Source organism: Scyliorhinus canicula, chromosome 10 (genome assembly GCF_902713615.1).
Source record: "Scyliorhinus canicula chromosome 10, sScyCan1.1, whole genome shotgun sequence".
Taxonomy (NCBI): Eukaryota; Metazoa; Chordata; class Chondrichthyes; order Carcharhiniformes; family Scyliorhinidae; genus Scyliorhinus; species Scyliorhinus canicula.
Genome location: NC_052155.1, coordinates 1,519,721 through 1,534,174, shown reverse-complemented (window position 1 = coordinate 1,534,174; position 14,454 = coordinate 1,519,721). Strand labels below are relative to the sequence as shown.

Below are 14,454 nucleotides of genomic sequence, written 5' to 3'. Positions count from 1 at the left end.
TGAGATCAATAGATTTCTACATATTCAAAACCACCCAGGGATACGGGGTTAATGCTGGAACATGATGTTAAAGAGTAAATAGCGGCATGAGTTCCTGAGCGTTAGAGAGAGTGCAGAAAGCGGGTAGTTCCAGGGGTGAGGGACGTAGTTACGGAAATGGAGAAGTTGGGGGTTCTCCTTGGGGAAGGTTGGGACGAGATTTGATAGAGATGTTCAAACTCATGATGGATCTGGACAAGGGAGAAAGACAGAAGCAGTTTCCATTGGCAGAAGGGTGAAGAACTGGAGAAGGCTGCCAAAGGCAACGTGAGGAAAAACATTTGTCTACAGCCAGTGGTTAGGGTCTGGAATGCACTGTCTGAGAGTGTGGTGAAGGCCTGTTGAATCGTGGCTTTCAAAATGGAATTGGATCATTATCTGAAAAGAAAATATCTGCTGTGCTGTGGGCAAAGGGCAGGGGAATGGAAGGAACAAAGAAAATTACAGCCCAGGAACAGGCCCTTCGGCCCTCCCAGCCTGCGTCAATCCAGATCCTTTATCTAAGCCTGTCACCTATTTTCCAAGGATCTGCTTCCCTCTGTTCCCGCCCGTTCATTTCGCTATCTAGATGCATCTTAAATGATGCTATTGTGCCCGCCTCTGTGAGCTGGACCACACACAAAGGGTTGACTGGCCTTTGGCAGCCTATTAACTATTCTAATGTTATTGAATTCCGTCTTACTCTGACCCCACTCAATACCGTGTAATTTTGTGGAAGGAAGAAGGAGCTGCGCTCCAAAAGCTAGTGATTCGAAACAAACCTGTTCGACTTTAACCTGGTGTTGTAAGACTTCTTACTGTGATCACCCCAGTCCAACACCGGCATTTCCACATTATAGTATTGTGACAGACCCGTCCCCACCAGCACTGTACCCCAGTGTAATACAGTGACAGACCCGTCCCCACCAGTACTGTACCCCAGTGTTATACAGTGACAGACCCGTCCCCACCAGTACTGTACCCCAGTGTTATACAGTGACAGACCTGTCCCCACCAGTACTGTACCCCAGTGTTATACAGTGACAGACCCGTCCCCACCAGTACTGTACCCCAGTGTTATACAGTGACAGACCCGTCCCCACCAGTACTGGACCCCAGTGTTATACAGTGACAGACCTGTCCCCACCAGTACTGTACCCCAGTGTTATACAGTGACAGACCCGCCCCCACCAGTACTGTACCCCAGTGTTATACAGAGACAGACCCGCCCCCACCAGTACTGTACCCCAGTGTTATACAGTGACAGACCCGTCCCCACCAGTATTGTACCCCAGTGTTATACAGTGACAGACCCGTCCCCACCAGTACTGTACCCCAGTGTTATACAGTGACAGACCCATCCCCACCAGGACTGTCCCCCAGTGTTATACAGTGACAGACCCGTCCCCACCAGTACTGTATCCCAGTGTTATACAGTGACATACCCCTCCCCACCAGTACTGTACCCCAGTGTTATACAGTGACAGACCCATCTCCACCAGGACTGTACCCCAGTGTTATACAGTGACAGACCCGTCCCCACCAGTACTGTACCCCAGTGTTATACAGTGACAGACTCATCTCCACCAGTACTGTACCCAGTGTTATACAGTGACAGACCCATCTCCACCAGGACTGTACCCCAGTGTTATACAGTGACAGACCCGTCCCCACCAGTACTGTACCCCAGTGTTATACAGTGACAGACCCGTCCCCACCAGTACTATACCCCAGTGTTATACAGTGACAGACCCGTCCCCACCAGTACTGTACCCCAGTGTTACACAGTGACAGACCCGTCCCCACCAGTACTGTACCCCAGTGTTATACAGTGACAGACCCATCTCCACCAGTACTGTACCCCAGTATTATACAGTGACAGACCCATCTCCACCAGGACTGTACCCCAGTGGTATACAGTGACAGACCCATCCCCATCAGTACTGTCCCCCAGTGTTATACAGTGACAGACCCATCCTCACCAGTACTGTACCCCAGTGTTATACAGTGACAGACCCGTCCCCACCAGTACTGTACCCCAGTGTTATACAGTGACAGACCCATCTCCACCAGGACTGTCCCCCAGTGTTATACAGTGACAGACCCATCCTCACCAGTACTGTACCCCAGTGTTATACAGTGACAGACCCGTCCCCACCAGTACTGTACCCCAGTGTTATACAGTGACAGATCCGTCCCCACCAGTACTGTACCCCAGTGTTATACAGTGACAGACCCATCCCCACCAGTACTGTACCCCAGTGTTATACAGTGACAGACCCATCCCCACCAGTACTGTACCCCAGTGTTATACAGTGACAGACCCATCCCCACCAGTACTGTACCCCAATGTTATACAGTGACAGACCCATCCCCACCAGTACTGTACCCCAGTGTTATACAGTGACAGACCCGTCCCCACCAGTACTGTACCCCTGTGTTATACAGAGACAGACCCATCCCCACCAGTACTGTACCCCAGTGTAATACAGTGACAGACCCATCCCCACCAGTACTGTACCCCAGTGTTATACAGTGACAGACCCATCCCCACCAGTACTGTACCCCAGTGTTATACAGTGACAGACCCATCCCCACCAGGATTGTCCCCCAGTGTTATACAGTGACAGACCCGTCCCCACCAGTACTGTAACCCAGTGTTATACAGTGACAGACCTATCCCCACCAGTACTGTACCCCAGTGTTATACAGTGACAGGCCCGTCCCCAGCAGTACTGTACCCCAGTGTTATACAGTGACAGACCCGTCCCCACCAGTACTGTACCCCAGTGTTATACAGTGACAGACCCATCCCCACCAGTACTGTACCCCAGTGTTATACAGTGACAGACCCGTCCCCACCAGTACTGTACCCCAGTGTTATACAGTGACAGCCCCATCCCCACCAGTACTGTACCCCAGTGTTATACAGTGACAGACCCGTCCCCACCAGTACTGTACCCCAGTGTTATACAGTGACAGACCCGTCCCCACCAGTACTGTACCCCAGTGTTATACAGTGACGGACCTGTCCCCACCAGTACTGTACCCCAGTGTTATACAGTGACAGACCCGTCCCCACCAGTACTGTACCCCAGTGTTATACAGAGACAGACCCGTCCCCACCAGTACTGTACCCCAGTGTTATACAGTGACAGACCCGTCCCCACCAGTACTGTACCTCAGTGTTATACAGTGACAGACCCGTCCCCACCAGTACAGTACCCCAGTGTTATTCAGTGACAGACCCGTCCCCACCAGGACTGTCCCCCAGTGTTATACAGTAACTGATCAGCTGGAAACACGCTGGTGGTTCTGCGCATGCGCCAACTCGTGCACCACAATGGCCCTTCGGTGCCGGTTGGAGGATTCCGCAACTTCCGGGCAGCCTGAAGCCGGAGTGGTTCTGGCCAATTGTGGAAGAATCCTGCCCAGTGTGTGTGGGACCCCAGTGAGAGTCAGTGTGTGTGGGACCCCAGTGAGAGTCAGTGTGTGTGGGACCCCAGTGAGAGTCAGTGTGTGTGGGACCCCAGTGAGAGTCAGTGTGTGTGGGACCCCAGTGAGAGTCAGTGTGTGTGGGACCCGTACCCCAGTGAGAGTCAGTGTGTGTGGGACCCATACCCCAGTGAGAGTCAGTGTTTGTGGGACCCCTACCCCAGTGACAGTCAGTGTGTGTGGGACCCGTACCCCAGTGAGTGTCAGTGTGTGTGGGGCCTGTACCCCAGTGACAGTCAGTGTGTGTGGGACCCGTACCCCAGTGAGAGTCAGTGTGTGTGGGACCCGTACCCCAGTGAGAGTCAGTGTGTGTGGGACCCGTACCCCAGTGAGAGTCAGTGTGTGTGGGACCCGTATCCCAGTGAGAGTCACTGTGTGTGGGACCCGTACCCCAGTGAGAGTCACTGTGTTTGGGACCTGTACCCCAGTGAGAGTCAGTGTGTGTGGGCACCGTACCCCAGTGAGAGTCAGTGTGTGTGGGATCTGTATCCCAGTGAGAGTCAGTGTGTGGGACCCCTACCCCAGTGAGAGTCAGTGTGTGTGGGACCCGTACCCCAGTAAAAGTCAGTGTGTGTGGGACCCGTGCCCCAGTGAGAGTCAGTGTGTGTGGGACCCGTACCCCAGTGAGAGTCAGTGTGTGTGGAACCCGTACCCCAGTGAGAGTCAGTGTGTGTGGGACCCCAGTGAGAGTCAGTGTGTGTGGGACCCGTACCCCAGTGAGAGTCAGTGTGTGGGACCTGTACCCCAGTGAGAGTCAGTGTGTGTGGGACCCATACCCCAGTGAGAGTCTGTGTGTGTGGGACCTGTACCCCAGTGAGAGTCAGTGTGTGTGGAACACGTACCCCAGTGAGAGTCAGTGTGTGTGGGACCTGTACCCCAGTGACAGTCAGTGTGTGTGGGACCCGTACCCCAGTGAGAGTCAGTGTGTGTGGGACCTGTACCCCAGTGACAGTCAGTGTGTGTGGGACCCGTACCCCAGTGAGAGTCAGTGTGTGTGGGACCCGTACCCCAGTGAGAGTCAGTGTGTGTGAGACCCGTACCCCAGTGAGAGTCAGTGTGTGTGGAGCCCGTACCCCAGTGAGAGTCAGTGTGTGTGGGACCCGTACCCCAGTGAGAGTCAGTGTGTGTGGGACCCGTACCCCAGTGAGAGTCAGTGTGTGTGTGACCCGTACCCCAGTGAGAGTCAGTGTGTGTGGGACCCATACCCCAGTGAGAGTCAGTGTGTGTGGGACCCGTACCCCAGTGAGAGTCAGTGTGTGTGGGACCTGTACCCCAGCGAGAGTCAGTGTGTGTGGGACCCGTACCCCAGTGAGAATCAGTGCGTGTGGGACCCGTACCCCAGTGAGAGTCAGTGTGTGTGGGGCCTGTACCCCAGTGAGAGTCAGTGTGTGTGGGACCCGTACCCCAGTGAGAGTCAGTGTGTGTGGGACCCGTACCCCAGTGAGGGTCAGTGTGTGTGGGACCCGTACCCCAGTGAGAGTCAGTGTGTGTGGGACCCGTACCCCAGTGAGAGTCAGTGTGTGTGGGATCCGTATCCCAGTGAGAGTCAGTGTGTGGGACCCCTACCCCAGTGAGAGTCAGTGTGTGTGGGACCCGTACCCCAGTAAGAGTCAGTGTGTGTGGGACCCGTGCCCCAGTGAGAGTCAGTGTGTGTGGGACCCCAGTGAGAGTCAGTGTGTGTGGGACCCGTACCCCAGTGAGAGTCAGTGTGTGTGGGACCTGTACCCCAGTGAGAGTCAGTGTGTGTGGGACTCGTACCCCAGTGAGAGTCAGTGTTTGTGGGACCCGTACCCCAGTGAGAGTCAGTTTGTGTGGGACCTGTACCCCAGTGAGAGTCAGTGTGTGTGGGACCCCTACCCCAGTGAGAGTCAGTGTTTGTGGGACCCGTACCCCAGTGAGAGTCAGTGTGTGTGGGACCCGTACCCCAGTGAGAGTCAGTGTGTGTGGGACCTGTACCCCAGTGAGAGTCAGTGTGTGTGGGACTCGTACCCCAGTGAGAGTCAGTGTTTGTGGGACCCGTACCCCAGTGAGAGTCAGTGTGTGTGGGACCTGTACCCCAGTGAGAGTCAGTGTGTGTGGGACCCCTACCCCAGTGAGATTCAGTGTGTGTGGGGCCTGTACCCCAGTGAGAGTCAGTGTGTGTGGGACCCCTACCCCAGTGAGAGTCAGTGTGTGTGGGGCCTGTACCCCAGTGAGAGTCAGTGTGTGTGGGACCCGTATCCCAGTGAGAGTCAGTGTGTGTGGGACCCTAACCCCAGTGAGAGTCTGTGTGTGTGGGACCCGTACCCCAGTGAGAGTCAGTGTGTGTGGGACCCGTACCCCAGTGAGAGTCAGTGTGTGTGGGACCCGTACCCCAGTGAGAGTCAGTGTGTGTGGGACCCGTACCCCAGTGAGAGTCAGTGTGTGTGGGACCCCAGTGAGAGTCAGTGTGTGTGGGACCCGTACCCCAGTGAGAATCAGTGTGTGTGGGACCCGTACCCCAGTGAGAGTCAGTGTGTGTGGGACCTGTACCTCAGTGAGAATCAGTGTGTGTGGGACCTGTACCTCAGTGAGAGTCAGTGTGTGTGGGACCTGTACCCTAGTGAGAGTCAGTGTGTCGGACCCGTACCCCAGTGAGAGTCAGTGTGTGTGGGACCCGTACCCCAGTGAGAGTCAGTGTGTGTGGGACCTGTACCTCAGTGAGAGTCAGTGTGTGTGGGACCCGTACCCCAGTGAGAGTCAGTGTGTGTGGGACCCGTACCCCAGTGAGAGTCAGTGTGTGTGGGACCCGTACCCCAGTGAGAGTCAGTGTGTGTGGGACCTGTACCCCAGTGAGAGTCAGTGTGTGTGGGACCTGTACCCTAGTGAGAGTCAGTGTGTCGGACCCGTACCAATGTGGGAGCTGTTTCCAGTGATGGGCAGAAAGCTGGATTGTTAATCTTGCGATTGGTGTCCGTACCTCCACTGGAACCAGTGTAATCAGGCAGCGAGAGGTGGATTTGAAATGGGATTCTAGCAGCAAGCAATGTCTTCCTGAGCAGATTGTGAGGCCTCTGAGGAATTGTCGGATTGTGACACTGCCGGATAGAAAGTCACATGTTAATTGTCTTTTTGATGGATGCAAGTTTTTTTTGCTCCTGAAGGGACAAAGCTGATAGACTTAATTTTAATTGAGTCTTGAATTTCTGGCTCCACAATATGAACTTGACAAGGAATCATACCCTTTCTGAAAAATGAGTTCCCAGAAATAGGATCAGGATATTCAAAGTATAAATTTATGAATGTGTGGGGAACTGGAATCCCTTTGGAGAAGTCTGTAGTCCTTGTGTGCTGCATTTGTAACAATATAGTGGTGCAGTCAGATCACAGAATCCTTACAGTGCAGAGGAAGGCCATTCGGCCCATCGAGTCTGCACTGGCTAGCTGAAAGAACATTCTCGCATCACCCTCCTGTCTTATCCCTGTAATCTTGCACAATCTTTATTTTCATATGGCAGTACAATTTAATTTTGAATACTTTGATCGAACCTGCTTCCACCTCCCCCTCAGGAAGTTTGTTCCACACTCCAAACCCCTTCTGGCTGAAACATTTTCTCCTCACATCACTTGGACTCTTTATGTGAATCTGTTGCCTCTCTGAACAAGAGTCACACAGACTCGAAACGTCAACTCTATTTTCTCTCTCCACAGGTACTGCCAGACTTGCACTTAGTTTTCCCAGGTTTTCCCAGCATTTTCTGGACCAACGACCCTGCCTAATCCCCAAAACTTTCTTTCTCTTCAGATAACAATCCAGTTCCCCTTTGAATATGTCGATCGAACCGACCTCCACCACCCCCTGAGGAAGTTTGTTACTGACTCGAATCACCCTCTTGCTGAAATTGTTTTTACTCGCTTCACTTTTATTCCTTCTGACAATAATTTTTTTAAAATTCATTAAACAGGATGTGGGCGTCGCTGGTTCGGTCAGCATTTATTACCCATCCCTCGTTGCACTTCAGAAGGTGGTGATGAGCTGTCTTCTTGAACCGCTGTAATCCTTTTTTAGGTGTAGGTACACCCATTGTGCTGTTAGGGGGAAGGAGTTCCTGGATTTTTTATAATTATTACTGTCACAAGTAGGCTCACATTAACACTGCAATGAAGTTACTGTGAAAATTCCCTAGTTGCCACATTCCGGCACCTGTTCGGGTACACAGAGGGAGAATTCAGAATGCCCAATTCACCTAACAGCACGTCTTTCGGGACTTGTGGGAGGAAACCGGAGCACCCGGAGGAAACCCACACAGATACTGGGAGAACGTGCGGACTCCACACAGACAGTGACCCAAACTGGGAATCAAACCCAGGTCCCTGGCGCCGTGAAGCAACTGTGCTAACCACTGTGCTACCGTGCCACCCCTGGGATTTTGTCCCAGTGACAGTGAAGGAACGGTTATATATTTCCAAGTCAGGGTGGTAAGTGAATCCTTGTTGTTTCCTTGAGTGAGAACTTAAGGAGAACTTTTTTTCACAGTTTACCCCATCCGTACCCCCTGAGGATCTTGACCATCTCGATTAAATCTCCTCTCAGGGCAGCATGCGGTGCAGTGGTTAGCACTAGGACTGCGGCGCTGAGATCCCAGGTTCGAATCCCGTCCCTGGGTCACTATCCGTGTGGAGTTTGAACATTCTCCCCGTGTCTGTGTGGGTCTCACCCCCACAACCCAAAGATGTGCAGATTAGGTGGATTGGCCATGCTAAATTGCCCCTTAATTAGAAATATAAAATAATTGGGTACTTCTCCAAGATAAACTGTCCTAACCTCTCCAATCTATCCTCATAGCTACAGTTCCTTATCCCTGCAATCATTCTTGTGAATCTCCTCCGTACTCTCTCCAATACCTTCACATCCTTCCTCAAGTTTGGCCTCCAGAACTGGACGCTGTGTCCAGGTGAAGCCTAACTCATGCCTTTTGTAACTTCAACATGATCTCACTGCTCTTGTACTCACTATCCCAATGATAAAGTCCAGGACAGCATCTGCTTCATTAACTGCTCTCTCAACCTGTCCGGCCATCTTCAACGACTCCTGTACATCCACCGAGGTCCATCTGTTCCTGCACCTCCTTTGGAATCTCTCCCTTCATTTTGTGATGTCTCTGCATATTCTTCAGCTCACACTTCACTGCGTTTATCTGCCCAATCCACCAACATGTTCATGTTCAAGACTGCCCTCTTTACAGTTGATAATGTTTCTAATCTACATATCATCTGTAAATGTTGAAATCGAGCCCTGAACTCCACAGTCTCGGTCATAAATGGGGAGGGGGAGAAGGGGTGGGAATAAGGTGGGGCGGGGGTGAGAGAGGGGAATTGGGAGAGGGGAGGAGTGGGATGAGGAAGGAGGGGGAGGGGAGGGAGGGGGGAGTGCAGGGGAGTGGGAGGGGAGAGGTTAAGGTGGTGGGGAGGAGTGGGAGAGGTGGAGGGTGTAGGGTGGGATGGAGGGGGAGTGGAGGGAAGGAGGGGTTGGGGAAGGGGTGTGGGGAGAGGGGACCTGGTGGAGGGTACGGAGTGGGAGGAGAGGGGATGTGTGAAAGGAGGGGGTGGGGGAGAGGAAGCGAGGTGAAGGGATGGGGGGAGACGAAGCCAGGTTGGGGGAGGAAGAGAGGTGAGGGGATGGGGCAGAGGAAGCAAGTTGAGGGGGTGGGGGGGAGGAAGAGAGGTGAGGGGATGTGTGGGAGGGAGAGAGGTGAGGGGATGGGGGGAGAGGAAGAGAGGATGGGGGGAGAGGAAGTGAGATGAGGGGATGGGGGGAGAAGAAGCAAGTTTTCGGGATCCTTAAGGGGGAGGGGGAGCAGCCCCAAGTCGTGGTCCACATAGGTACCAACGACATAGGTAGGAAAAGGGATAGGGATGTAAGGCAGCAATTCGGGGAGCTAGGGTGGAAACTTAGATCCAGGACAAACAAGAGTTATTATCTCTGGGTTGTTACCCATGCCACGTACTAGCGAGACGGGGAATAGGGAGAGAGAGCAGTTGAACACGTGGCCACAGGGATGGTGCAGGAGGGAGGGTTTCAGATTCCTCGATAATTGGGGCTAATTCTGGGGTAGGTAGGACCTCTACAAACAGGATGTTCTACACCTGGACCAGAGGGGTACCAATATCCTGTGGGGGAAATTTGCTAATGCTCTTTGGGAGGGTTTAAACTAGTTCAGCAGGGGCTTGGGAACCTGAATTGTAGCTCCAGTATACAGGAGGTTGAGAGTAGTGAGGTCATGAGTAAGGTTTCAAAGTTGCAGGAGTGTACCGGCAGGAAGGAAGGTGGTTTAAAGTGCGTCTACTTCAATGCCAGGAGCATCCGGAATAAGGTGGGTGAACTTGCGGCATGGGTTGGTACCTGGGACTTCGATGTTGTGGCCATTTCGGAGACATGGATAGAGCAGGGCGAGGAATGGTTGTTGCAGGTGCCGGGGTTTAGATATTTCAGTAAGCTCAGGGAAGGTGGTAAGAGAGGGGGAGGGGTGGCATTGTTAGTCAAGGACAGTATTTTTTCTACAAGCCTCCGAAAAGTTCCAGAGATGTAGAGGAAAGGATTGCAAAGATGATTCTGGATAGGAGCGAAAGTAACAGGGTAGTTGTTATGGGGGAACTTTAACTTTCCAAATATTGACTGGAAACACTATAGTTCGAGTACTTTAGATGGGTCCGTTTTTGTCCAATGTGTGCAGGAGGGTTTCCTGATGCAGTATGTAGATAGGCCAACAAGAGGCGAGGCCACATTGGATTTTGTACTGGGTAATGAACCAGGACCGGTGTTAGATTTGGAGGTAGGTGAGCACTTTGGTGATAGCGACCACAATTTGATTACGTTTACTTTAGTGATGGAAAGGGATAAGTATATACCGCAGGGCAAGAATTATATCTGGGGGAAAGGCAATTATGATGCGATGAGACAACACTTAGGATGCATCGGATGGGGAGGGAAACTGCAGGGGATGGGCACAATGGAAATGTGGAGCATGTTCAAGGAACAGCTACTGCGTGCCCTTGATAAGTATGTACCTGTCAGGCAGGGAGGAAGTGGTCGAGTGAGGGAACCATGGGTTACTAAAACAGTTGAAACACTTGTCAAGAGGAAGAAGGAGGCTTATGTAAAGATGAGACGTGAAGGTTCAGTTAGGACGCTTGAGAGTTACAAGTTAGCTAGGAAGAATCTAAAGAGAGAGCTAAGAAGAGCCAGGAGGGGTCATGAGAAGTCTTTGGCAGGTAGGATCAAGGAAAACCCTAAAGCTTTTTATAGGTATGTCAGGAATAAAAGAATGACTAGGGTAAGAGTAGGGCCAGTCAAGGACAGTAGTGGGAACTTGTGCGTAGAGTCCGAGGAGATAGGAGAGGTGCTAAATTAGTATTTTCCGTCAGTATTCACGCAGGAAAAAGACAATGTTGTCGAGGAGAATACTGAGATTCAGGCTACTAGACTAGAAGGGCCTGAGGTTCATAAGGAGGAGGTGTTAGCGATTCTGGAAAGTGTGAAAATAGATAAGTCCCCTGGGCCGGATGGAATTTATCCTAGGGTTCTCTGGGAAGCTAGGGATGAGATTGCTGAGCCTTTGGCTTTGATCTTTAAGTCATCTTTGTCTACAGGAACAGTGCCAGAAGACTGGAGGATAGCAAATGTTGTCCCCTTGTTCAAGAAGGGGAGTAGAGATACCCCCAGTAACTATAGACCAGTGAGCCTTACTTCTGTTGTGGCAAAGTCTTGTAAAGGTTTATAAGAGATCGAATGTATAATCATCTGGAAAGGAATAATTTGATTAGAGATAGTCAACATGGTTTTGTGAAGGGTAGGTCGTGCCTTACAAACCTTATTGAGTTCTTTGAGAAGGTGACCAAACAGGTGGATGAGGGTAAAGCAGTTGATGTGGTGTATATGGATTTCAGTAAAGCGTTTGATAAGGTTCCCCACGGTAGGCTATTGCAGAAAATACGGAGGCATGGGATTCAGGGTGATTTAGCGGTTTGGATCAGAAATTGGCTAGCTGGAAGAAGACAAAGGGTGGTGCTTGATGGGAAATGTTCAGACTGGAGTCCAGTTACTAGTGGTGTACCACAAGGATCTGTTTTGGGGCCACTGCTGTTTGTCATTTTTATAAATGACCTGGAGGAGGGAGTAGAAGGATGGGTGAGTAAATTTGCAGATGACACTAAAGTCGGTGAAGTTGTGGACAGTTCAGAAGGATGTTACAAGTTACAGAGGGACATAGATAAGCTGCAGAGGTGGGCTGACAGGTGGCAAATGGAGTTTAATTCTGAAAAGTGTGAGCTGATTCATTTTGGAAGGAATAACAGGAAGACAGAGTACTGGGCTAATGGTAAGATTCTTGGTAGTGTGGATGAGCAGAGAGACCTCGGTGACCATGTACATAGATCCCTGAAAGTTGCCACCCAGGTTGAGAGGGTTGTTAAGAAGGCATACGGTGTGTTAGCTTTTATTGGTAGAGGAATTGAGTTTCGGAGCCATGAGGTCACGTTGCAGCTGTAGAAAACTCTGTTCTGGCCGCATTTGGAGTATTGCGTGCAGTTCTGGTCGCCGCATTATAGGAAGGATGTGGAAGCATTGGAAAGGGGGCAGAGGAGATTTACCAGGATGTTGCCTGGTATGGAGGGAAGAACTTATGAGGAAAGGCTGAGGGACTTGAGGCTGTTTTCGATAGAGAGAAGAAGGTTAAGAGGTGACTTAAGATGATCAGAGGATTAGATAGGGTGGACAGTGAGAACCTTTTTCCTTGGATGGTGATATCCAGCATGAGGGGGCATAGCTTTAAATTGAGGGGAGATAGATATAGAGAGAGGAAGCGAGGTGAGGGGGTGGGGGGAGAGGAAGCGAGGTGAGGCGGTGGGGGGTTAGGAAGCGAGGTGAGGCGGAGGGGGGATAGGAAGCGAGGTGAGGCAGAGGGGGAGAGGAAGCGAGGTGAGGCGGTGGGGGAGAGGAAGCGAGGTGAGCGGGTGGGGGAGAGGAAGCGAGGTGAGGCGGAGGGGGGAGAGGACGCGAGGTGAGGGGGTGGGTTGAGGAAGCGAGGTGAGGGGGTGGGGGGAGAGGAAGCGAGGTGAGGCGGTGGGGAGAGGAAGCGAGGTGAGGGGGTGGGGGGAGAGGAAGCGAGGTGAGCGGGTGGGGGAGAGGAAGCGAGGTGAGGGGGTGGGAGAGAGGAAGCGAGGTGAGGGGGTGGGGGGAGAGGAAGCGAGGTGAGGGGGTGGGGGGAGAGGAAGCGAGGTGAGGGGGTGGGGGAGAGGAAGCGAGGTGAGGGGGTGGGGGAGAGGAAGCGAGGTGAGGGGGTGGGGGGGAGAGGAAGCGAGGTGAGGCGGGTGGGGAGAGGAAGCGAGGTGAGGGGGTGGGGGGAGAGGAAGCGAGGTGAGGGGGTGGGGGAGAGGAAGCGAGGTGAGGGGGTGGGTGAGAGGAAGCGAGGTGAGCGGGTGGGGGAGAGGAAGCGAGGTGAGGGGGTGGGGGAGAGGAAGCGAGGTGAGGGGGTGGGGGAGAGGAAGCGAGGTGAGGGGGTGGGGGAGAGGAAGCGAGGTGAGGGTGGGGGAGAGGAAGCGAGGTGAGGGGGGTGGGGGAGAGGAAGCGAGGTGAGGGGATGTGTGGGAGGAAGCGAGGATGGGGATAGGTGGAGGAGGAAGGGGTAGGGGTGGGAGAGGAGGGTGGTGGGAAAGGGGGTTTGGGAGAGAGGGGAGGGCAGGAGGAGGGGAAGCAATGGAGGTAAAGGGTGAGGGTAGGGGAAAAGGAGAGGGGTTGGAGGAGGGAGAGCATGGTGGGGAGAGGGGGGTGGGAAAGAGAGGGAGGAGGGAGGAGAGGTGATGGGGAGAGGGAGAGAACTGGATGGGTGTGGGGAAGGGCAGAGCGGGGTGAGGGTGGGATGGAATACCGGGGCATGAATGGAAGGAGGGGGGTGGGTTTGAGGAGAGTGGTGGGGGTGGGGAAGAGCAGTGGAGGGGGAAAGTTTGTTGGGAGGGGGAAGGGGAGAGGCAAGAGGGGAGAGGGAGGGGAGAAGGGGGGGCAGGGTGAGGGTGGTAGAGGAGAATGGGTGGAGGGGTGAATGTGGTTGATTTGATTTGATTTTTAGTCATGTACCGAAGTACAGTGAAAATTATTTTTCTGCGGCCGAAGAATGTACACAGTACGTACGTAGTAGACATAAAGAATAATCAACAGAGAACATTGACAAATGGTACATCGACAAACAGTGATTGGTTACAGTGCGGAACAAGGGGCCAAACAAAGCAAACACATGAGCAAGAGCAGCAGAGGGCGTCGTGAATCGTGCTCTTACAGGGAACAGATCAGTCCAACTGGGAGTCATTGAGGAGCCTCGTAGCTGTGGGGAAGAAGCTGTTCCTATATCTGGATGTGCGAGTCTTCAGACTTCTGTACCTTCTGCCTGATGGAAGGGTCTGGAAGAAGGCAATGCCTGGGTGGGAGGGGTCTCTGATAATGCTGTCTGCCTTCCTGAGGCAGCGGGAGGGGTACACAGAATCAATGTGGGGGTGGCAAGCTTGTGCGATGCGTTGGACTGAGTTGCCATACCAGGCTGTGATGCAGCCGGACAGGATGCTCTCTATCGCACATCTGTAGATGTTTGTGAGAGTTGATGCAGACATGCCAAATTTCTTCAGCTTCCGTAGGAAGTAGAGAGGTTCTTCGTCTTTCTTGACTGTTGCATGAAATGAGTGGACCAGGACAGACTGTTGGTGATGGTGACCCCCAGGAACTTAAAGCTATCGACCATCTCCACCGGAGCCATTGATGCAGGCGGGAGTGTGTATCGTGCTGCGCTTCCTGAAGTCGATGATCAGTTCCTTGGTCTTTCCAACATTTAGAGAGAGGTTGTTTTCGGTACACCATGCAACCAAGTGATTTTTCTCCCTCCTGCATTCTGATTTGTCGTTGTTTCAGATACAGCTCACCACAGTGCGTATCATCTG

General features: G+C 52.6%; 1 protein-coding gene across 2 annotated transcripts in view; it reads left to right on the top strand.

Annotated features, from left to right (window-relative positions):
• Positions 1-14,454, top strand: part of LOC119972178 (arf-GAP with GTPase, ANK repeat and PH domain-containing protein 3-like) — a 965,193-nt gene that overhangs the window by 539,570 nt on the left and 411,169 nt on the right. The window lies entirely within an intron of this gene.